The sequence below is a fragment of the Lissotriton vulgaris genome, chromosome 10, assembly GCF_964263255.1.
Source record: "Lissotriton vulgaris chromosome 10, aLisVul1.2, whole genome shotgun sequence".
Classification (NCBI taxonomy): domain Eukaryota; kingdom Metazoa; phylum Chordata; class Amphibia; order Caudata; family Salamandridae; genus Lissotriton; species Lissotriton vulgaris.
In genome coordinates this window covers 191,417,521-191,440,722 of record NC_141698.1, presented here as the reverse complement: position 1 = coordinate 191,440,722, position 23,202 = coordinate 191,417,521, and the positions used below count along the sequence as shown (strand labels likewise).

Here is a 23,202-nt window from a genome sequence, read left to right as displayed (position 1 = left end):
GGGCGTGAGGGGGACGAAGTCGGTGGCCATTCATTTCATAATATAAAGTGGGGCAAGTGCAATAACATCGTATCGAAATTCATTGGGAGTAAGCATCATAAATGTCGAAAAGTCAAACTTTCAATAACCATGGTGCGTTAAAACTTAATATCAATTCATTGTCCGAATGCTCAATTAGTACCTATTTCATATCAATTCATTGCTTTAACACATAATTGGTACCCACCCTATACCAGTTCATTGTCTCAACACATAATCAATATCCATCTTATATCACTTCCTTTTCTGAACACATTATCAATATCCATCTTATCTACTTTTATTGTCCAAAAACTACATATATATCTCAGAACATCAAGGCTTGAGCATTCAGGGTACAACAAAGAGCTGAAAGTTTCATTTATATCGGCGTCATTTTGGGCGAGTTCAGGCAGGTCCCAGTACAGTCAGATTGTCTCCACTGACTCGTGGTTGGACCAGAACCTCTTTTCGCAGTTCAAAGAGTTTTTCGCAATAGGGTAACAGACTGGCGATATGAACCATCAGTCAAAAGTGGGGAGGGAGGCAACAATCTCTCCTACCGGGTCACTCTGGTGTTCCACCGGAACTGAACAAATCTGTATTTTTGCAGGATTTTAGTCATTTCAAAACTGAGGCTGGCGCCGGCTGGAGTGCGCCGACGTCTCGTGGTTTCCATCTGGGGACCGGTGCGGGGGCGCCCGAGAGGGGTCGGCCCCCCCCCCGGCTCTTCTAGAATCTTCAAGGTCGAGGAGAAGAGCACAGGACGTGCACCAGTCCTGTGCCAAAAGCCGTTTTTCGATTGGGACCCTGTTGATCGAAGCGTTGGGGTGTCGCTGGAAGCTTCCACCTGGGGAGGTGGGGGGGGCTTGTTCGCGCCGCTTCCCCCTTCCAGCGACCCCACGCCGTTTCTCGGTTCCAGCATTTTGGGATGGTCGTACCAGGCAATGAAGAGGGGGGGGGGGGGGGTCGGAGGCAGCAAGACATCCCCCCCCGCGGCCTGCAGGGCACCGTTTTCTCTGGACTTTTCGTAGCCGCCAGACCAGGCGATGCGAGGGGGAGGGGGGGTCAGTGGCATGTGCAAGACATCCCCCCCCTCCGTTGTCAGGGCCATCATAAAAGAAAGAAGTAGTGCCGCCGTGTGCAACCCTCCAGTGTTGTCGAAGCAGGGCGCTGCCTGTCAACCCTCCAGTGTTGTCGCAGAAGGGCGCTGCTGACCTCGACTCCGGTTTTGTTTTTCTGATGGCCGGAGCAGGCGATAGAGAGGGGGGGGGTCGGTGGCAGAGGCAAGACATCCCCCCTCCCCGTGGCCCGCAGGGCAGCCAAAAGAAGAGAAAGGGGAGACCATTACAACTTTCGGGCCGTCCGCCCCACAGCCTCCCCTTCCAATGGCGGCCAGCCGGGCCCTGCTCTGCACGTGTTGAGGCCTCGCCTTCCGGATGGGCGTAACCGCGGACCCGTTGCACTTCGGGAGCTTCCGGAATGGGGGTAGGTATCTGCTGATTTGTATCTATTTCATGTTACCATTATTTGGGCGTGGCGGGCGGTGGGACAGACATGCTTTGGATAGCGAGGGGGCGGCGGGGCCTAGCTACCTTGTGGCTGTCTTGGCGTCAAGCTTGGCTTCTTTCGCCATTTTATATTTCTTATTACGGACTATTTCTAATGTTTCTTATTTTTAGTGAAGTCGGAAACTCATCAGTGGGCTACTGACTTAGCTCGATTTCTTTTTCCTTCCTTTTCTAGTGTGTGTCTCATGCTAAAGTTTCTGTTAACAGGATTTGGTGATCACTTCATATTTTATATGTCCTTTTATCAGGGATACCCTCCGGTTGAGCCGGATGATCTACCTCCAATAAATGGTCCGGGTGGATCTAGATTATCAATCAGTGGGGAGTGAGTAGGCATGACGGATTACAACGGGGACAAAAGTCTGCATTACCTACCCTTTACTACTTGCAAAGACTAGACAGAATATTTCTATTCCACGTTATTTGCAAACAGAAAATACCTCAAACAAACTACTCCTTGAACAATAAATGTCCAGTCAATCAATCAATCAGTGGGGAGAAAAACAGGCATGACGGATTACAACGGGGACAAACGTCTGCATTACCTGTCCTTCGCTCTCTGCAAAGGGAGACGGAATATTCCTATTCGTCTCTGTTTGTAGACAGGGAAGATCTCAAAGAGCAACAATCGATATAAATCGATATCAAACAATCAGTGGGGAGAAAGGTAGGCATGACGGATTACAACGGGGACAAAAGTCTGCATTACCTACCCTTCTCTATCTGCAAAGAGAGACGAACGTTCCTATTCGCCGCTGTTTGCAAACAGAGAATGTCTCGTCTCAAGAAGAGAACCAATATTTCAAGTAGCAACCAATGCTAAATGAACCAATAAGCGAACAATATCAGTATTTAAATACCGATTCCAATACAATCAATCAATCAATCAATCAGATGGGTAAAGCCATCCTACCAATCAGGCGTGAAAAACGCCGTACTTAATCTTACCCGGACCGGACCATATGGACAGTTCTTCGTCTTCCCTTTCCAGCGCCCGATCGTTCTCTTACTCCATGCAGCATTCCTGTGGGCTTCCAGCCAGGACAATAGGTCACTCGAGAGAGGTCCGTTCAGAATCGGTGAAGTTCATTCAATCGGCAGCCGGACGAGGGCCCTCTCAAGGCAGGTATACTCCAATTTTTTAGATGTTCACCCCATCGTCTGGACCTCTCTTACTGGACCCTATGTCACTGGTGGGCCCCGCGTTGGGACGCCAATTGTGGAAAGTCAGCCCAATTTACAACCGATGCGCAGGCTGCTGGCGCAAGACGCCTCTTAGTTCCCATTCTGAATAGTTACCAAATAAAGAGACGGGCGCTGGGAGCAGGAACACAAGAACAGAGTTTTATTTCTCATGAGGAGAGCCTGTCATTTCGGACACGAAACACAGTGTCTTTCGGGAGGTGCTCTAACAAGTTCTCTGAGACATCGCCTTTTATACATCACAAACATTCCTTATTACAATAATGACATTGTGAAGCAAGGAAAAGACATCCCCGACCCCTCCCCGTTCTGGCGCAATCCAACACGTGGCTACAGTAGAGGTCCTCACCCCATACAATGGGAGGGGGCTATCACTCAGCTGAGTGCTCCGCTGATTCCTTTGGAATGTGGGCGCCTGATCGATTCTCGGAGGGGTGGGGAGGTCATGATCAATAGTAGCTCTTTTTGAAGAGGGGCGAGCGCATACAGTGGTGGGCAACAAACTGTATCCTCAGGCGAAGGAGATGACCAGTGGTCCGTGCGGACAATCGGGCTCAGTGGAGGGGTCATCAAGGGAGGGGTATTCATGGGAAGAAGGGAGGTGATGGTCAGGCATGGGGTGTGATTCCCAGGGACAGAGTCGCACAGAGAGAGAGAGAGATCTTATGACCCGTACATGAGAGAGCGGGGGCAGTCAGGTACAGATGGGGGGGGGGTTATGTCAGCTGAGGCGAAGGATGCTTCTTCAAGAGGAAATGGGGGGTGCGTGGGTCAAGCAGGAGGGTTACTTTTCAGAGCAGGGTCGCGCAGAGGGAGAGGGTTTTATGGTCTATGCATGTGAGAGTGGGGGGGGGGTGTTTAAATGTGCGCAGGAGGGAAGCCGGGGATTCCAATGAGCAGGCAAAAAGGCCATGGTGCCTAAAATGGCTGTCATGTACATATGGGCACGGGCTTTTTACTGGCGGAATGATGCGGTCAACGTTTCACGGTATTCATGGTGCCCACAGGGAGGGGGATGGGAGAAGGCAAATGAACGCCGCTTATGTACATTAATATTGCTAATTTCCACAAACAAGTCATACATATGGTTATCAAATCTGTGTTAAGGTCAACAAATGTTTTAAAACACCACGAAGAATACGGTGGCAGCAATGCTGCCATCCGAAACACTGTGCTCAATAGAAATAAAGCCCCCTAGAATGTCACGCCAAGGGACAAGTCCCCGGAATGATAGGCCCAGATAGGGGCAATAGATTGATGGGCTACCGAATTTGGCCTCATGGTGTAGTGCAGTAGAACAATGTACTGATCATAATGTTCTGCTTTAAATTAAAACAGTTTTATGTTGACACTTGCAATTTAAATCTCAAAAAGCCTGAAAACATTTAAAATAATACTAATTATTGGCATAATAAGTGCTTCTTTTATATATGCGGACCAGTGGTTACATAGATGTGAGCTCAGATCAAAGAGTCAGTCTCCGCAAGGTGCTTCCCAGTAAGAAGATGATGTGCTATTGCTGATTTTGCTATAATACAAGCACAATGGTTTATTTTTAATGACACCGGGGCAGCCCATACCTCTATCAGTGGCTCACTCAGAGTTCTCTTCCTACATGCCACAAAGACCGGCGATTGGTATTGCTTACACTAACTCAGATTCGGATTGGTGCTATCAACCAGGAACACATTTCCAAGATCTTTGTTCTCAATGAAACTCGCAACCAATCGGATTCTGTTTATGAAACAACATATTGAGACAAAATTAACTGACTTCTGCCACTGTTCATATAGAATTGTACTAATACCTAAAATACAACGTCCCTCGGATATCTATGCTTGATGACACAGAGAGTCACAATGAGCTGTGAGTTTCCATTGTGCACAGACTAGTGAGCTCTGCTTCTGATTGGTAAATTAAAAAAAAAATCTGTTCTTAATAGCCAGGCTTACTCAAAGCTCTTCTCATGATACCAAGAACATGCACTAATAGCCATTCATACTATTAGCTAGAGTATCTCAGAAATTTGCACTTGATGAAACCGAACACAATCCAGAACTGCACTTCTCTTACCAATAGACAGACTTAATTGTTTATTTGTTCTCGATAATTCCCAGACTCTCACATCTATGATGTTGATGATACTTAATTAATAAGATATCTGATCCTCTTTCTGCCTAAAGTAACTCAGAACTCTTCACCCAGTAATATACAGACTAAAGGGTTTATTTAGCATTTGGTTGACTTTGTACTCTGCCAAAAACATGGTGCTGTACTCTGACTGGCAAACGTCTGCTTGCCCCATTCTTTTAGGTTTTTGTGGGAAACTCTAACTCCATTGTGGAATATTGTGATTCCTTGTTGTCCCTTGGTACCAAATCCTACTGTGATATTGTTTCAGGTTCCATGTGAGGCTGAGTGGTTATCGTTAATAGATTTGTGTCAAACTTTCTTCTCCATACCCTTGCATGAGGACAGTCAGTTCCTCTTTGCATTTAGGCTCAGCAGTCGTGTCAAGTCCTGCAAGGGTATACAGAGAGTCCCTCCATTTTCAATCAGGTCCTTAAAAAGAGTTTGGGTTCTTTGGTTATGCCCTGTAACTCTGTCCTGGTACAGTATATTGACGACCTGCTGGTTGCGTCAAATACTCGGGAAGCTTGTAAAACTGACACTATTGCATAGTTGAACCACTTGGCTGAGAATGGACATAAAATGTCCCCTATCAAAGCTGCAATTCTACTTGATAGAAGCCTTGTATCTTGGTCATCATATTGAGAAAAGAGTTAGAAAGGTGTTGGAGGAGAGAATTTTGCGATTTTGCAAATGAAACCACCAACAACCCAGAAAGAGGTCAGGATGTTCTTGGGAATGGTGGGCTACTGTCACCAGTGGATATCCAACTTTTCCCTAGGGGCCAAGCCTTTACAGAGTCTGACACGCAAAGATGTGTCAGATCGGATGGCCTAGGACAATCATTGTTTGGCTGCCTTCCTAGAATTGAGAAAAAGCCTATGCTGCACACCGGCACTAGGAAGGCCTGATTACAACAAAGTGTTTTCACTTTATTTGCAGTAAGAGGAAGGTCTGTGTTTTTCTCAGTGGTTACACGAACACATGGAAGTGCACGTAGACCTGAGGCTTACTTTTCAACTACTTTAGAACCAGTAGCTGTAGCATTGCCTGGATATCTTAAGTCTGCGGCGGCCGTGGGTGTCAGAATAGAGAAGTGTGAAGGCATTGACATGGGTCGTCCTTTTATCGTGTGCGTGCCTCACTCTGTGGAAATACTGTTGACGCATACTCCACACAGCATTTGACAAACAGCTGCCTGATCCGGTATGAACTGATCATACTGGCAGCTGAAAATGTAACTCTAAAAAGATGCTCTGTTTTGAATCCTACCACCCTGATGCCTCTTCTTGAAACTGACAATGATGAAAATGAAGAGGAGCATGATTGTCTCGATGTCACTGAATTATTTACCAAGCCAAGACCAGATATACAAGATGAGACACTACCTGAATCTGATTTTGCATGTTTGTTGATGGCTTGTGTTTGAGAGCCCATGAAAGAAAAGTACTTTTAGAATTAGAAACTTCGTGGCTCCAGGGAGTATTTTTAGCACAAGTGGCTGCATTGATTGTCCTTACTAGAGCATGCTGTGTCTCAGACCAGCAGAGAGTGACCATTTTCACTGATAGTCAGTACAGATTTGGTATCCTTCATGATTTCGGACAGTTATGGTCCCAGAGGGAGTTTATGACCTCCTGTTCGCCCTTTCGGAATGGGGAGTAAGTCAGAAAAATCCTTGAAGCATTGCAGACCAGCAGAGAGTGACCATTTTCACTGATAGTCAGTACGGCTTTGTATCCTTCATGATTTCGGACAGTTATGGTCCCCGAAGGAGATTATGACCTCTTCCTGATCGCCCTTTCGGAATGGGGAGTAATTCAGAAAACTCCATGAAGCATTGCAGATACCTGCACAGTTGGTGTTGTTAAGTGTGTGGCACATTGTAAGCAGAGGGATTGTCTGACTCTTGGCAATAGATATGCTGACGAAGTTGCCAGATACCGTGCTTACAATTCTTGTACCTTTAATGGAGACTATACATATCGAGGGGACAAATGAGACCAACTACAACCTTTTGTTAACTACAGCCTGAAACTTGGGAGAAAGTTAAGAGGTGTCAGGAAGAAGTGTCAACGGCAAAACAGCAGAGTTGGGTCAAAGCAGTTTGTGTCAAGAGGGATGAGGATGAGATTTGGGTTTCAGGAGATGGGAGACCAGTGTTATTAACAGTATTTTACCCCAGATGGCCAGACATTATAATGATCCTACTCATGTGGAAAGAGACATGATGGTCAGGTTGTTAGGTAGACTTGATTCAATCCAGGGTTTAGGTTGATTGCTGAAGCACTGTGCCATAGATGTGTCGTAAGTCAACAGAATAATGTGGGGAAGAGAACTGCAATAACACTGAGTCACATAAGGAGTTCAGTGGTCATTTCAACAGGAGGAAATTGGATTTCATTGAGATGCCTCTGTAGAATGGATTGAGGTACGGTTTGGGAGTTGTGTGCATTTTATTATGATGGGTTGAAGCATACCCCACAAGAAGGATTTATGCACATTATGCACATTATAAATTTCCCCATGGATGACATGGTACATGTTATCTTGGTATAGTTTTCCTGAAGATTTACCATGTGGAACATTTTAATGATCTTTAATGGAAAACAAAACATAGAACTAGATGAGGTGTTGGTGCAGTGGAAGTAGTAGGAGGTATTTTTGGTGCCATAATCCCGTCTGTACCGTTATTCAGAAAGATCTGACAATTAGAAAGCTGTTAGAAAGCTGTCTACAATAGCGGATAAATTGGCTACGAGCACTGCAAATTCTTTATTGCCAAATACTGAGATGGTTGCGATAAGATCTAGGGTTTTAGAGAACCAACTTGCATTAGACCTGTTACTTGCAAAGGAGGCCAGAGTTCAAAGTTCAGCAATGTTATACTTATATCCCAGACAAAAGTAAGGATCTGGAGGAATATATTCAGAATATATCTGAGTTGACAAAACATTTGAAAGAGTTAGAAGTGACAGGTGCTTGGATAGCCATTAAGAATGGACCTTCTGCCATAGGAAAATGGTTTGAAAGCTTGAGAATGGGAATTCTGGGCACCATTTTGAAAACTCTTTTGAGAATTGCCCTTTGTGCAATATTCCTATTTATGATCTTCGAGGGATACAAGTACACACAAGTCAGACAGGGGGTGAAAAAGAAGAGAGGAGATGTGGAGTTAAAGGAGAGTCAGAGTAGATATTATGATGACATGAAAAGTCTGGAGGATTCTAGGTGAAAGATACAAATGGCAAACACAAGGAAATGATGGACGAAGTGCTGAAACTTTTCAGACACACACCCCCAGTCACAGATCTGGGTTGAATCCATCATTGTTCTTTAGCTCACTTTGCCACCTCAGTTCAGACCCAGCTATATGCAAATCAGTTTTGACCCTGTGTCTCATGGGAACAGTCCGGCCCGAAATGCCAAGCCAGGTCTTACCTGAACCGGAAACAGGCATCCTGGGACTGGTTTCGGGGTAGCACCCCTCATCAGCCAGAATAGCTTGAATCCAGTGACAAAGTGAGCATTGGACCCACATCTGGGCATACCCTGCCAATTTAGGGTGAACAAAGCAAATGATGATGGATTCCACCCAGATCTGTGACTGGGGGTGAGGGTCCGAAAAGTTTCAGCGCTCCGCCCATCATCTCATTGTGTTTGCAAAAGATACACAAGACCACAAAGTTCTAGATGGTCCATCTGATAATATCAGATTGTAATCTGTGATGGTTTGATTCACTGTCAGAGGGGGGACCTGGAGCAGCGTAATTTTGGCTCCAATATTTCACGCTTAACTAGGTCACATATATGTTTACACATAGTCTTATATACTTGTGTGATGTAACATTACTAATGTAATGTAGTGCACTTGAACAGATACAGAAAGTTCCCTTACTGCGTAATCTTGACATTTATATGACTGAGCATATTAAAGTTTTCCCTTACAGTAACAATTGCAGTTCATATTTATATATCTGCCCTTGTGTGGTTTGCATAGTGTTGATAATTCTTATATATTCACATATTCATTTAAATAATCTGTGTTTGTTTTATAACTGAAAATGTATCCATTTGAATACTGCTCTACATCTATATTGTAACCGAATATGTACCTACAATTATGCATTTAAACTTGTACTGAAATTCTTGCTGCACTAAGTTGACAAAAGGCATCAAGCATTGGATTTCTTATTTTTTCTTTTTCTGTTTTTTTAGTCCTCATTCAACGAATAATGCTCTGAGGTCAAGAATATAGGGCCTAGACAAACCAGTAAGAGGCGAGAGAATACCCGGTCACTCCACATGGTAGGGTGGGTAGATATTTACCCCGGAGTTTATAAAAAAAATAAGCCTCCTGGATGGACCATGGCACCAATTCTTCTATAGGTGAGTACTTAGGATGAATTGAATCGCCACTATAACAGCCTGTACAACATGTTGGTAATCATTGGACCATAGAGCACAATGTTTTGTTTTATGGTTAAGTGAAAAGATTTCCTGCAAACGTGAAAGGAAACAGTGGCAGATGAAGGGAAAATTAAATAGAAGGAAACCTAAAGAGAGAAAAACAGTGAAGGTTTTGTGGGGGCTGTACTCAGTGAGAAATACTGAAGACATAGCTTTTGAACCAAGTGTCCCAGAGACCCGAAAAGTTTGTTTTCTTAACCCGCTTATTTACTCGATCGAGGTGTGAAATTCTCTGTATAGAGCAGATCCATTCAATTTCAGTTGGAGGAGAAGGGAGAATCCATTTAGCACACAGCTCCATTCGTGCCAAAAGAATCAGGACAAAAAATAGGACCTTCTGGGTTTTGAGAAAGCTTTGATTTTCCACCCCACCTGGAATCTCACCAAAAATAACAGAGGACCTGGTCAGCCCTATCTCTTGACCCATAATAGCTGAGATGATCTTACCCACGTTTTGCCAAAACCACTGGATTGAAGGACACTGCCAAAACATATGGACATTGTTCACATTGTTCTCATCACATTTCAGGCACTTCTTTCTTACTCCATTCCCCATCTTCCACAATTTCTGTGGCGTCCAGTATGCCTTATGGACAGAAAAAAAGGTTGTTTCTCTTTAGTGGTGCAGCTTTCACATGTGACCACAAAAGAGACATAGATACTTGCTGTAAGGTTTCGAGGTCTTCGCCTGGCAGGTCCCTCTTCCAGATCTCTGTAAATGGATTCTGTATGTACTCACTGGTCTGAATTAACAACCAGTACCATTCTGCTACTTCTTTCTGTATTGTGGACCTTGAGCGGATCTTATTCACCAGATCTCGATTCCCTTCTATCGCATTCCCTATTGATTTTATCCAGCTCGAAATCTGATAATATTTAAACTTTGATACTGAGTTCTCTGAGACCGCAGAAAGGCACTGCCATGAGATCAACTCAGTGTCTACAATAAGTTGCCCCCCCCTTTAGTATCCCACATGTTTGGAGAGGAACTGCAAGTTTATCAACTAAGCAAGCCAAGATACCTGGGGAATCCCAGATGGGTGCTTCGTCATTGGAGTAGGGTATTTGTAGCATCAACCTCACCTGAGACCATACTTTAGTGGCAGCGAGGAGAACTTTCAGCCTAACGTTCTTAAAGAAATTGGGGTGGCCGAGTTTTAGGAGGAAAAAATTAGCTTTATTCGTAATACTCATACCAAGAGCCTTAAAGAGTGGAGAAAACATCAAACTTTCCTTCAATAATTGGCAAGAGTTTTTTAGATGAAAGGCACAGTAATATAAATAGAGGTCCGGGGTGGCTATGCCGCCATGAACTTTCTTTCTTCTAAGCTTCTTTTGAGATATTCTTGTTTTTTTTCTTCCCCAGATGAAGCTGGAGAAAAGCCCCTATACTTTCCTAAACCATATCTTCGAGCATTCTAATGGAATAGTGTCAAATAAAAAGGTAAACTTAGGTAAAATGGACATTTTTAAGAGGTTTGATCTACCCAGGATGTAAAGTGGGAGAGTCTCCCATGCATGTAACTGTGATCTCACACTCGCTGTTACTTTTTCAAAATTCACCTGCACTATCTTTTCTATATTATGGACTATTTGGATCCCAAGATATCATATTTCATATTTTATAAGGTCACTCTTGTAATTGGTGTTCCATGTCATTAATTCAGTTTTTTGCTGATTACTTGAATATCCGGATGCTCTTATCAAAACATTAGGAGGGGTACACCCTAGAGACATGGCAATGTCTCTGAAGTTAGACAGGAGGTGCACACAAAAAAAAGGAAAAATTCTCCTTTTTTAAAAAGACCCCTCACTCACCAACCTAGTTGGTGACATGCTTTATCATCAGGTTCCCACACAAACAGCCGAGTGCCGTTCGGGTTTGCTGCAACACCTGATTACAGTGGAGCAGGTATTTTGTGATTGAGTGAAAAAAGTGAATGAATTAAAAATTGGCCAGTTTTAACTCCTTGACCGGAACTATTTATTCTGGAGCAACTGAACAAGATTAAAAATTAATTCTGGGGATACCGTGTTAGGTATAATTGACCTTCGGTATCTGTAAGTGAAAAAAGGTGAATTAAAAGAGGTCTACATGTTTCAACCTCTAGGTGGAGTATTCCAGGTTTTCGTCAGGACCAATGAGAGTGACCAGGGCGGTCTACACACGCTAAGGTGTACCCAACCCTTAGTCACTGAGGAACCCACTCGTCTACTCACAGTTAGGTGTTCCCTTTCTCAATTCTTGAAAGAGAGTGATCTGTGAAGATAAACAAACAGAAAAATTCACAACAACATCAACTGAATTGCGGGTATCTGCAGGAAAACAAGGTGCTCCTCTTCAACGGTATTCATGCTTACCCAAGTGGGTATAACTGTATACTGTACAGTGGCTAGAAAATGGTAACCATATATAACGTGCCACAGATTTGCTGTGGCGCTGGTGTGCATAATCAAGAGGACAGCTGTCCATGACCATGCATTGCAACGCACTGCACAACAGTACACCAGTGAGTGTCAGCGCGCTATTACAAAACCGTGACTAGTCAGGAGGAATATAGTTGTATCATTCGTACATTAGCTCCCAAGTGGTATTCTTAATGTGAATACTTATGTTAATCCACACTTATAGCGTTTTAAAGTGTGAGTGTCTATGCTCTCAAACCACTCTGTGCCGTCCTGTTCAAAATGATGGCTCTTCCCCGCTTCTTATATGCACTCCAAATCTCCATGGACCTGGTTCCCCCGTCTTACTTTAAGGAGATTGAGTCTCTCCAGAGGCAGCTCCTCTGGGAGGGTAGGCCGCGAATTGCGTTTTCTAAGCTAACACTGTTGTGGTACGACGGGGGGATTGGCCTGCCCAATATCCAGAAGTATTACTGGGCGTCTCAGCTGGCGGAAATCAATCATGCCATTTACGTATCACCGCTTGACCCTGGATATGCTATGGATCGCGGCCAGATACCTGGCGGTGAGTACTCTAGGGCACTGTATGCCAGACAGAGGCGCTTTCCCTTGGTTGGGCCTGCGGCGGTGGCGGTTCGGGTGTGGCATGAGGCTAGTCGTTCCCTTAAATGGGATGGGAAAATAACTTTGGCCACACCATTATGGAATGCTGAACGCCTGGGTAGTTTATGGAAGACTAAAGGTTTTGACAAGTGGGACCTCATTGGGATTTCCCAGGTGGGAGATATGTGGGGCAAGGACGGGATCCTTACGTTTGAGGCTCTTCAGGAACGGCATCATTTGCAGGAGAGCGAGCGGTTTTGTTACATACAGATTAGACATGCGTTGCTGGTTGTTATTCCCCGGGAGTTACGCCCCCGGAGGCTTCCCCATTGGAAGATCGGGTGTTGGACGGTCATCTTCTGACGAAAACGATCTCCCTGAGCTATAAAAAGCTAGTTTATCACACGGACGATCCGCTCGTGGCTCTTAGGGAACAATGGAACGCGGATCCTGGATGATGAAGACTGGATGGAGGCTGTATCTTCCCCAAGGGTGATCGCTATACAAATGAGACTCCGATTGGTGCAATTGAAGGTCCTTCATCGTTGTTATGTTACGGGCCCACATTTGGTGCGAATGGGTTTGGCTGCGAGTGGTGAGTGTCGAAGGGGATGCAGTGAGGCTGGAACTTTTATGCATATGTTATGGGACTGTACTGTCATCCGGAGACATTGGACAACAGTTCATGACAAGATACGTGAGGTGTGGGGAGTCGGCCTTGAGTTGGAGGCACGCCGTTGTCTCTTGAATGTCTGGGAACCAACTGATCTTACGTCTCACGGAAAGGTTTGGGTCACGCTGGCATGTGCTATTGCCAAGCTCAATATCGCTCAACTATGGGGGGCTAATCAGCCCCCAAATATTAGGAAATGGATGGAGGACCTAGACTGGTGCATGTTTAGAGAACGATCTGTGTACGTGGCCATGAGCAGGCCCAGGAAGTGGGGGGAAATGTGGGGGGCTTGGAACGGCTACAGAGGAGATATCTGTGCTCCCCCCGCCACACGGTATGACCATGTTGTGTCGGAGGATCCCTGAACCCGTTTGATATTATTTGCATTGTATTCTGTAACTTGGAAGCTGTGACAACAACTATTGTATGTTCAGATGCCACCCAGTGTAACCTTAATGTTTGCATTTTTGTATTTTATATTGTGTGAGTTAATAAAAAGAATTTTAAAAAAAATCCCCACCCATTATAATAGGATTTCTAATATCAATTAAGTGGAGAAAGAAAGCATTTAGGGAGGCCGGGTCATCCATATTAGGGCCATAGTAGCCCACAAAGGTTAACCAAGAACCGTTAATTTTTGCTCTGGCGATTGCCCACCTGCCAAGTGGATCCACTGCAAAATCTCCTAATATTGCTTGCGTTGTTTTTTTAAAGATAATAGCAACCCCTTTCGTTGGACATGTCTGGGTGGTATAAATACAAGGCTCTATCCATTTTTGTTTTTTAAGTATCGCTGCCCATTCCTCTTTGCATAAATGTGACTCTTGTATAAGCAAGACATCATGATCAAAAAGCCGCAAATATTCTTGAATTTTCCTTCTTCTGGAAGGGACTCTGAGACCATGCACATTCCAAGATAGAATTTTCAGATTTTTTGGCATTTCTATGAGATTTCGCTGTGCCACTTCTAGGACGCCAATGTGTCAAAAACTTACGCCTGCCTCATGGTAGGCGTAAGGGTGACGCAGGCCCATTCACATGGGGCTTGCCCCATGTGAAAGGAACATTGCTGGGGTCACGTCATGCTTCTGACACAACTCCAGCAATGCGCCACTTTTTGCACTGGCAGATACGTCAGTTTTACTGACATATCTGTCCTTCCTTGTGACATGATGCGTCATAATATAAATATGACGCATCATTGGCGTCTCAAGGAGGGCGCACCGAGAAGTGGCGCATCGCTGCTTTCACGCAGCGATGCTCCACCTCTCATAAATGAGGCCTGAGTCATTATTTATTGAAGCGCCAAGTGCTGGCCGACTCCGAGGCCCAGCACGACAGGACACGAACCACAGACCAACCCGAGAGCATTCACAAAACAGAAAATATGTTCCCATCAAAACATTTGCAAACCTCCTGGAAGAAGGAGCACTGAATACCCATTGTAGTAAATCAAGACCCTCTGTAACCTGAAAGTCCATAAAACGGGGTATAAAGTGCCACAAAGAACAAAAGGGCCCGCACAACTAGCTACTTAGCATTGAACATCTAAAGGACTGAAAAAAATATAAGCACTGAAAAAAGGGAAAACCCTACCATAAAACAGCTGCTCACTATACACGCTGTCAAGAGGGAAATTACATACAGCTGTACAGTTAAATAAGAATGAATATCTCACGCGTGAGAACCACTTATAGAGGTGAAGGAAGACATGCTGGGCGTGCCTGGTATGTGCATGCACTATGCAAAAGGTAGACGCATTAGCTTTATAACAAACGTTTTTATTTTACTTGCGGCGGTGTCAGCCATTTATTTGATTTAATTTTGCCTGACTCTATTTATTAGTGCGTTTGGGGCGCTACCTTGTGGTCACTTTTAAATATTACACCTGTTTCCATACAAAAATCTATGCTACCTGCTTTGAATTAACAAATTGGCGCCGCTTTCTGTTATTAACCACTTGATCAGTTGGACCAAGAGTAAAAAAGTATGAGCGCCAAATGTTCATGCTATTGCATTGTGCTCTTGTCGAATTCTCCATCCCGTTTGATTTGAAAGAGCATGCATAAGTGTGATGTAAAAAACGTAAAACCAGAATGTACGTGTTGCTATCCTCAACCCCCAGATGCGCTAGAACAACTGGGGCCGTATTCTCACAACATTCTCTGTGAATAATTTACTGGAGTAAAGCGTGCTTATTCACAGCAACCACGAGTAATTAAAACTTATTTTCTGGAAATTCATGACTAAGGGGCTGATTTATATGTTGCCCGTACTGATACTCCGTAGCAACTGTGATGGAGTATCCTCACAGCCAACGTAATGATCCACCCGCCTGATGAGATGTGGGTGGACCATATAGATTTATATAACGGCGACTAATCCATCACCACCACAGCCAAACCGCTTCAACGGCGCGGCGGACTAAGGGCTGTCGGAAAAAGGCTACATAGCCCCAACCCCCCCCATATCAGGATGAGAATACTTGAGGCCAATTTTTTACTCGTCAAACCATGGCGGTGTAGGACATTAAAATGCTATTAATGCCTCCCCTTGCTGTGGTGTTGGCAGGGGTGGGGACAACCTAGGCCACAGAGTGGGGCCTAACTAAACAATCGTGCAATAACAGACAACAGACACTAGCTGGCAGTTAGGGCCGAAGACCCCGAGGCGGTCTCGCGCCCGTTTATTTATACCTGGGGCATGACCCGCCCTCAGGCTGTATGCGTGCGTGCGTGCGTGTGTGGACGGGCCGGGTGGCTCAGTCAGTACATCCCTCCAAACCTACAGTTCTTTAGTCCCGGGATTTACCTCGAACCACGGAGTGAGATAGACTTCTGTTTGCTGCTGCCCAGCCTAACCGGATACTTTTCGCGACACCCGCTTCGCGGGTGCCGCTCATTTTGCACTCTGACTCAGCCTTACCTGGTGTGAGTGGCTCCACAGTCGGTGGAGAGCCAACGTGCTCCCAGGACGAGGCATTTACAATTTGCACAGTGCGTGGAGCCTACCGGGGGACTGCGAGGACCAGCAGCCTCAGCTCACACAGCTGGTGCCTCTTCCCCCGGCGGCCACGCCCCCAGCCTCCGCTGTTAACTACGCCTGGGTCCACTGATCGAGTGGGTGCCTCCTGGGATTTACCTCGAACCACGGAGTGAGATAGACTTCTGTTTGCTGCTGCCCAGCCTAACCGGATACTTTTCGCGACACCAGCAGCCTCAGCTCACACAGCTGGTGCCTCTTCCCCCGGCGGCCACGCCCCCAGCCTCCTTGTACTTTACTGGCACCAGCTCAACCGCGACGCGGGACGCGTGCGGGACGGAGCACGGGGCGAAGCCCGGGCCAAGGGCGGGCCCGTTTAAGCCCGTTCAAGACCGGGTAAGACTGGACTGGGCCACCTTATTGACATTTCATTTCCCTTTTACGTTCAACCCTTTTACTAAACAACAGTACTTTGCCTAAACCGGACATTTTGTATTGTATTCTGATACTGTGTTCATTGATTTTGCAAATATGTCACCCAGAATCACTAGAAATAGTAAACTTACCCATGCTGCCCAGGTTATAGGCCCAATAGACCAATTTATCTCCAAAGCGAATGACGCCATAAACCAAGGTGTTCTCCTGCTAGAAAGGAGGGTCTCTCAGGACCTAGCTGCAGCCAAACGCTCATCCTTGGGTCTATTGGCAGCAGCCAAAACTCCGCAACGCAATTTAGACCCTGGCTTGCAACAAGAACATCTAATGGTAGCAGGTACTGTGGACTTATCAGTGTCTATTGATCTTTCAACAACACAAATATCACGCTCTCCCACATCCCATCTTTCCCCATCAATTGAGAGAACCCTGATCCTCTTTACAAATCCACCAGAGGAGGACTTTTCTTCTCCCAACACAAGGGGTCAGAGGGAAGGTGCTATTCCCAAAAAGAGGAAGGGAAAAAAGGAAATATGAAATCTCCCCAAAATAATCCCGACACTCGACAGGAATCCTTGGCACAATTTATTGTGCACTCTCCCACCTCAGTCCAGCACATTTCCCAACCGTTGACCCTTCAACAGCAGATTACCACCACAACGTCAGATATAATAAACCTTTCATCTGACATACATGGTAATGTATGTAGTGGGCGGGATCCTACCACTAATGACACTCATACATTAGCCTCTATAGAGACATTGATTAAACTACACTTAAAACCTATCGAACTATCGCTGTTAGAAATCGAAAAATCATTAGCTTTAATAACATCTGATTTAAAAGCTAAGAAAAGTCCGATCCCTGCACCCTCACTTCCTGCGATCCAGTCACATAAGCCAAAACCAAAAAATGTGGGAGGAATAATTCCCCATCAAACGCCCCAAGCTCTCAAACAGGTGACTACCACAGCGGCAGTCCATCAAAAACCAACTAGTACATCTGTGCAGCAAACAACAACTAATACAGCTGCAAAAAAGCCCACTAATTCCTCCGTTCCCGTCCCTCCTGTACCAACAGGCCAACCCTCCATTCCAACAAAAACATCGATTACAGCAAAAACACCTGCACCAAAAAACGCAGCTTACAACACGAGACGTAATGGAGCTCGACCTGCTCATCTTCCCCCAGAAGCAACCCCATTCGTTATCATCATGACTGGGGTCCCAGCGCTGCACATCAATTCTGAAGAACCTGGATGGTCCTTAAAAAATAAGGTACTCCACTGGTTATCGTTGAATCGGCCACTTCCTCCCTATGCTAATAATAGAGTTGTCTCAGTCCGCAGAGTCCCCTGGGTAGGGAAGGAGCCAAAAATGATTTCAGGAGATTGCATAATAATAACTTTTGAGGATCCCCAAACAGTTGAATATATCTCCTCATGGGGTCCCCAAACATCTCCTGAAGGAATTGGTACGAAAAGACTAGCCTTTTTCTATCCTCCAGCCAAATCCCTACCAACAGGCCCAGAGTGGAACTGGACCCAGGTAGGAAGCTGGGACAGAAACCCAGACTGGTCAAACTGGACGGGACAAGGAGGTAGAGACACCACGCCACTCCTTGATTGGATGGGTGTTCCTACGTATAATAGGTTTGACTGCCTGGAGATGGTAGATTGACCACCATCGCCCACCCCTCTGATCGGCAGGAATTCATTTCCACTTGGTCAACCAACAACAATGCCTCCAAGTTCTTTTCAAATTCTTACTCCAGCAGCTAGATTGACGCTGTCACCCATTTCAGTAGTCTTAACTGATACAGTGGATGCATATTCTTCTCTATGTGATGACATTCAGCCCCGTCATCTTACTATATGTGACAGTCGAGGTGATACCCTTCCCTGCCCTCTTAATACTGATCCCTGTTTACCCTTAAAAATTCCATCTCAAAAAGGAAGTCCAGCACTCACCAATGAAACCTCGTCGACCCTCCTAGTACCAATATTATTCTGGAACGTAGCAGGTCTCCGATCAAAGATCTTAATGAAACCTTGGCTGGAATTTGTTAACACACATCAGATAATTTGTCTGCAAGAAACCTGGACAATTGACCCACTTCATATACTAGGCTATAAAACATTCCATTCTCCAGCTTGCCCATCAACACATGGCAGACCTATGGGGGGTCTTGTGGTATACACTTCAAACAACCTCGCAGCAAGGAAAATCTCTACCCTTTGTACCACATCGAATTATCAAATTCTAATGGTTACTTTTAAAAATGGTACGTCATATACTTTTATTAATTTTTATAACAACTTATCTCCAGTAGAATGTGCGAAAACTGTGTCTGCAATTTCCCTGTCTATAAGCGAACAGTGTACTAAGCATTTACCAACAACGTGTAACGTAATATGGGGAGGAGATTTTAATGTTCAACTGTGTCCTAATTACAAGAAAACCAACTGTGGCCTTCTAGATGAGAATGATTGTCCGCTGACACATTTTACCCACTCCCTCGCAGGAGACTCCTTCAATGACAGTTTAATGTCTTTAGAAATGACTTATGCCAATGAACTTGTAGACCCCCCTGTTGACTTTAATCCTACTTTTCACGGCAGGGGTTGTTCGAGCACTATAGACTTCATACTGTGTTCTTATACTTTAAAGGGTACACTCTGTCAGTTCAATACAGGAGCAGAAATCTCAGGCGATCATTTTCCCAACAGTATCGTTCTTAAGTTATCCATGAATATTCCTCATCTTACCAGGAAGAGCCTGTTGACCCAAAAAACACTGAGTATGGATAGAACCAATGGTTATTCTGTGAAATGGTCAAGGATTGATCCACTAGTAACATCAACTAAGGTCATATCTAAGGCACTCCCATGGATAAACATCTGTCTTGAGGAGGATTCTCCCCCCGAGCAAATTATTTCTAGCTTCGGGGAAATCCTGATAGTTATCCAGAATGAACTATTCCGAACTCACAAATCCGGTAACCACTCTGAGCCAAGATGGTTCAACACGGTATGTCGGAAAGCTCTAACTGCTCTAAAAAAGGAACTACACAACCCTATCAGAGACAAAAATAAAGTAGCCAAACTAAGATCCGAGTACAAACAAGCCCAAATTAGCTGTAAAAAAGACCATAAGAACAAATTATGGGCCCAACAACATGAGAGTTGCTTTAGTAAGGACAGCTTCCAGTTCTGGCAGGTAGTTAAATCTCCATTTTTGCTCGAGGCAAATTCACATTAACATCTGGACGTAGCTGTGACCGCGGACGAGTGGGTGACTCACTTTTCTAAGATCTTTAGTGACTCACACTCGGTAAGCGTTGAACAGCTCAATCCAATAATTGCATCCGCCAAAAAAGGGGTCTATCCAATAGATCTCCATTTCACACTCGGGGAGGTCATATGTGCACTATCCTCCTCAAAAACCGGAAAGGCTCCCGGCCCAGATGGTGCCCCCCTTGACATATTTGTCTCTAACATTGACTTATGGTCCCCAATCGTCACCCAGCTTATGGCGGCCGTCTTAAATACTGGCCTTTTGGACTCTTGGTCCTCGTCCATACTTCTTCCAATTTTTAAAAAGGGTGAAAGAAACAATCCTGCCTGCTACAGGCCCATCTCCCTCCTGGATTCACTGGGTAAAGTCGCGGGACGCCTAATTCTGGATCGCCTCCAGGATTGGGCGGCAGACAAGAACATCTTAACCGACCTACAGTATGGATTCCGGGAGGGACTGGGTACTGTTGAACAGGCCCTAAACCTAACACTTCTAATAGGAAAGTATGTGGGAGCAAAGCGGGGTAACTTATTTATGGTCTACGTCGACCTCAGCCCGGCGTTTGACTGTGTAATCCACGCCAAGCTGTGGTCTATTTTGGAGGAGTTGGGTGTTGATCCTCCCCTCATCACATTTCTACGCGAGCTTTACTCTGACGCCTCGGCGTGCGTGAGATATGGCATGGGAGGAGAATTAACATCTTCCTTTCCAATAACCCGTGGAGTTAGACAGGGCTGTGTCCTGGCTCCCTTCTTGTTTAACTTATACACCAACGGTCTGGAAGCAGCCATGTTAGAAGGGAGCCAGGATTTACCTACCATCAATCATCGCCCTATTCCAGCATTACTCTACGCTGACGATTCTGTAATTTTTGCTAGGACCCTAGTACAGCTCCAAAAACAGCTGGATAAATACTGCAATTACATGTTCTCACTTGGGTTAAAAGTAAACAAGACTAAGACCTTCGTCATGCAAACAGGGCCCAAGGTAAAAAGCTCTAGACATCTCCACATTGAGCATTCCAAATTGGAACGAGTTAGGGAATACCCTTACCTGGGTATTCTAATAGATGAACAACTAACTTGGAAAAGGGCATTGGTAACTAGAAAATTGCTTTACCAGCGTGCAACTTCCGCCCTTGTCTCATTTTCTAGAAAAATGGGAAAACCCACCCCACCTGTATTGCTCAAAATCCATCAAGCTAAATGTCAGAGCATCGCCACATACGGAGCCGGTGTATGGGGCTATGCAAATGTGGCGGATTTGCAAAAAATTCAAAATGGCTTTGCCAAATATCTGTTGGCACTCCCACAGAGTGCGCCCACGTACGGTTGTCATATCGAGCTTGGGATTGACTATTTAGCAGATTACATCAAATGTCAACTAATTCTCCTATGGCACCGTATTTGGACCAAACCGCAATGCCACCTGACACGTGCCCTGATCACAGAATGCCTAGAGCTGACATCTTGGAAAAACATCCCATGGTTGGTGTACGTGGTTAACTTCCTGAAAGACTTAGATCTTATTCAGTATGTTATTGAGCCATCATCCATCACTGAGATAAGTAGAAAAGCCTTGAAATTCCAATGTCTAAACCATTTAAGGGAATTGCGTGTGTCTGGTGAAATATCCAAGCAAACAAACGCTCACATTTTGATGGCCCAAGTGTCTTGGGGTATACAGCCTTACCTTACATTTCATTTATCTAATCACGAAAAGTACTTATTAACCAGGTTCCGTTTTAATTTGTTTTTTCGATTGGTCACCTTCCCAATAATGTTAAACTGGTCACACGAACTAGTAAAATGCCCTTGTGACAAGGCCTCCCCTCAAACGACTATGCATGTAGTATTGTTTTGTCATTATTACGTTGAAGTGCGTAAACGCTGGGTCATACCATTGTTGCGCCAGATGGGGTTGAGGACCTGTCGCCCGGCATTTCTAGCATTACAACAACTTGAAACACAATACGTGGCAAAGAATGTAGCCATGTTTTTGAAATCTTGTTTAACAATACGTAAAGCTATAGAAATGCCCAGTTGAATTTGTGATCATCTGTATTAATTCTGTTTATGAACTAAAGTGCACTCCTTTTTTATCTTTTAAATTTGTAGTGTATAATGTAATAATGATAACGTGTCTTGCTTTATAATGATGTATTTAAATTTATGATGTACTTTTTATGATTATCTACACGATTAATCGAATAAAAGATTTTGAACTGAACTCTAGTCCGGTTACTTTACAGTTCCAGAGACACGGAGACCACATACATAGTCCTTGAGTCTCTGACTGGGGGTTGGATTAGGTCGGAGATTGTATCTTTGGCTCCGTGGTTCTGCTTCGGGTTCTTTGTGTTCTGGCTGTATTGTGTTTTGTGCTCCGTTTTCCGGATGGTTACATGCTCCACTTTCCGAACTTGTGCTAGAGTCTGAGGCCGGTCTGGGCTCCGGTGCTTCCCGAACAGGTGGCATCACCGGTGTCCCCGGAGGCGATGGGTATTCGTCGCCTCCCTCCCCGTCCTTGAACTCTTCTCTCCTCTCGATGTTATCTCCGGCGAATCTATTGAACCATGATATGTTCCTGGTCACGGTCCTCCTCCCGTGCGTGGCCGATACCATTGTGCCGTGAATGTTCACGACCTCCCATACCTCTGGTTCAAACGTGGCTTGATATTTCCAGCTGTGCTGACGGGTCTTCAGTACCACGCGATCTCCGACCGACAATGGCCTGACCTGGGCATGCCGGGTTCGGCTGGCTCTTTCATTGGTGTTCCTTCTACGGTTCTGGGTTGCCTCGTGGTCCAGATCGGGGGCCCGCCATGTAGGGCTTGTCGGTATGCAGTCTCGCGGGGTCCTGTGGAACATGACGTGCGCCAGCGCACATTTGGTAGTGCAGTGTGGGGTTTGCCGGTAGGCACTTAAGAACTGGGCCAGGCACTCTTCTGGGGCTTCCCTCTGTTCCACTCCGTTCCTAAGGGCTCTATTCAATGTTCTCATAAACCTCTCAACTTCGCTGTTTGCTTGCGGCCACTGCGGCGTGATCTTCCTGTGGTTGATTCCTCTCCTGCTGAGGTATGCCCTGAAGTCACTGCCTTGGAAAGGCGGTCCATTGTCCGATTTCACCTCATCCGGGAAACCCAGCATGGCAAAGGTGCGATCGAGCGCGGGCTTCACATGGGTGAATGCGGTTGACTGAATCACCTCGACTACCGGGAACTTTGAGCAGGAGTCAATGAGCACCAAAGCCTGTCGCCCATCTGGGAACAATCCGAAGTCCATGCTGATCTTTGACCACGGGGTCTCGCATGAGTCTTCTGTGATGATGGGGTGTGGCACTGGTTCTTGGCTGGTAATGGCGCACGAATGACAGTTTTTGATTTCTGTTTCCACCGCACTGTCTATTCCACGGA

General features: G+C 45.3%; 1 pseudogene; it reads left to right on the top strand.

Annotated features, from left to right (window-relative positions):
• LOC147684965 (uncharacterized) overlaps nucleotides 1-10,814 on the top strand; it is a 106,385-nt pseudogene extending 95,571 nt beyond the window's left edge.
• The last annotated feature ends 12,388 nt before the right edge of the window (nucleotides 10,815-23,202 follow it).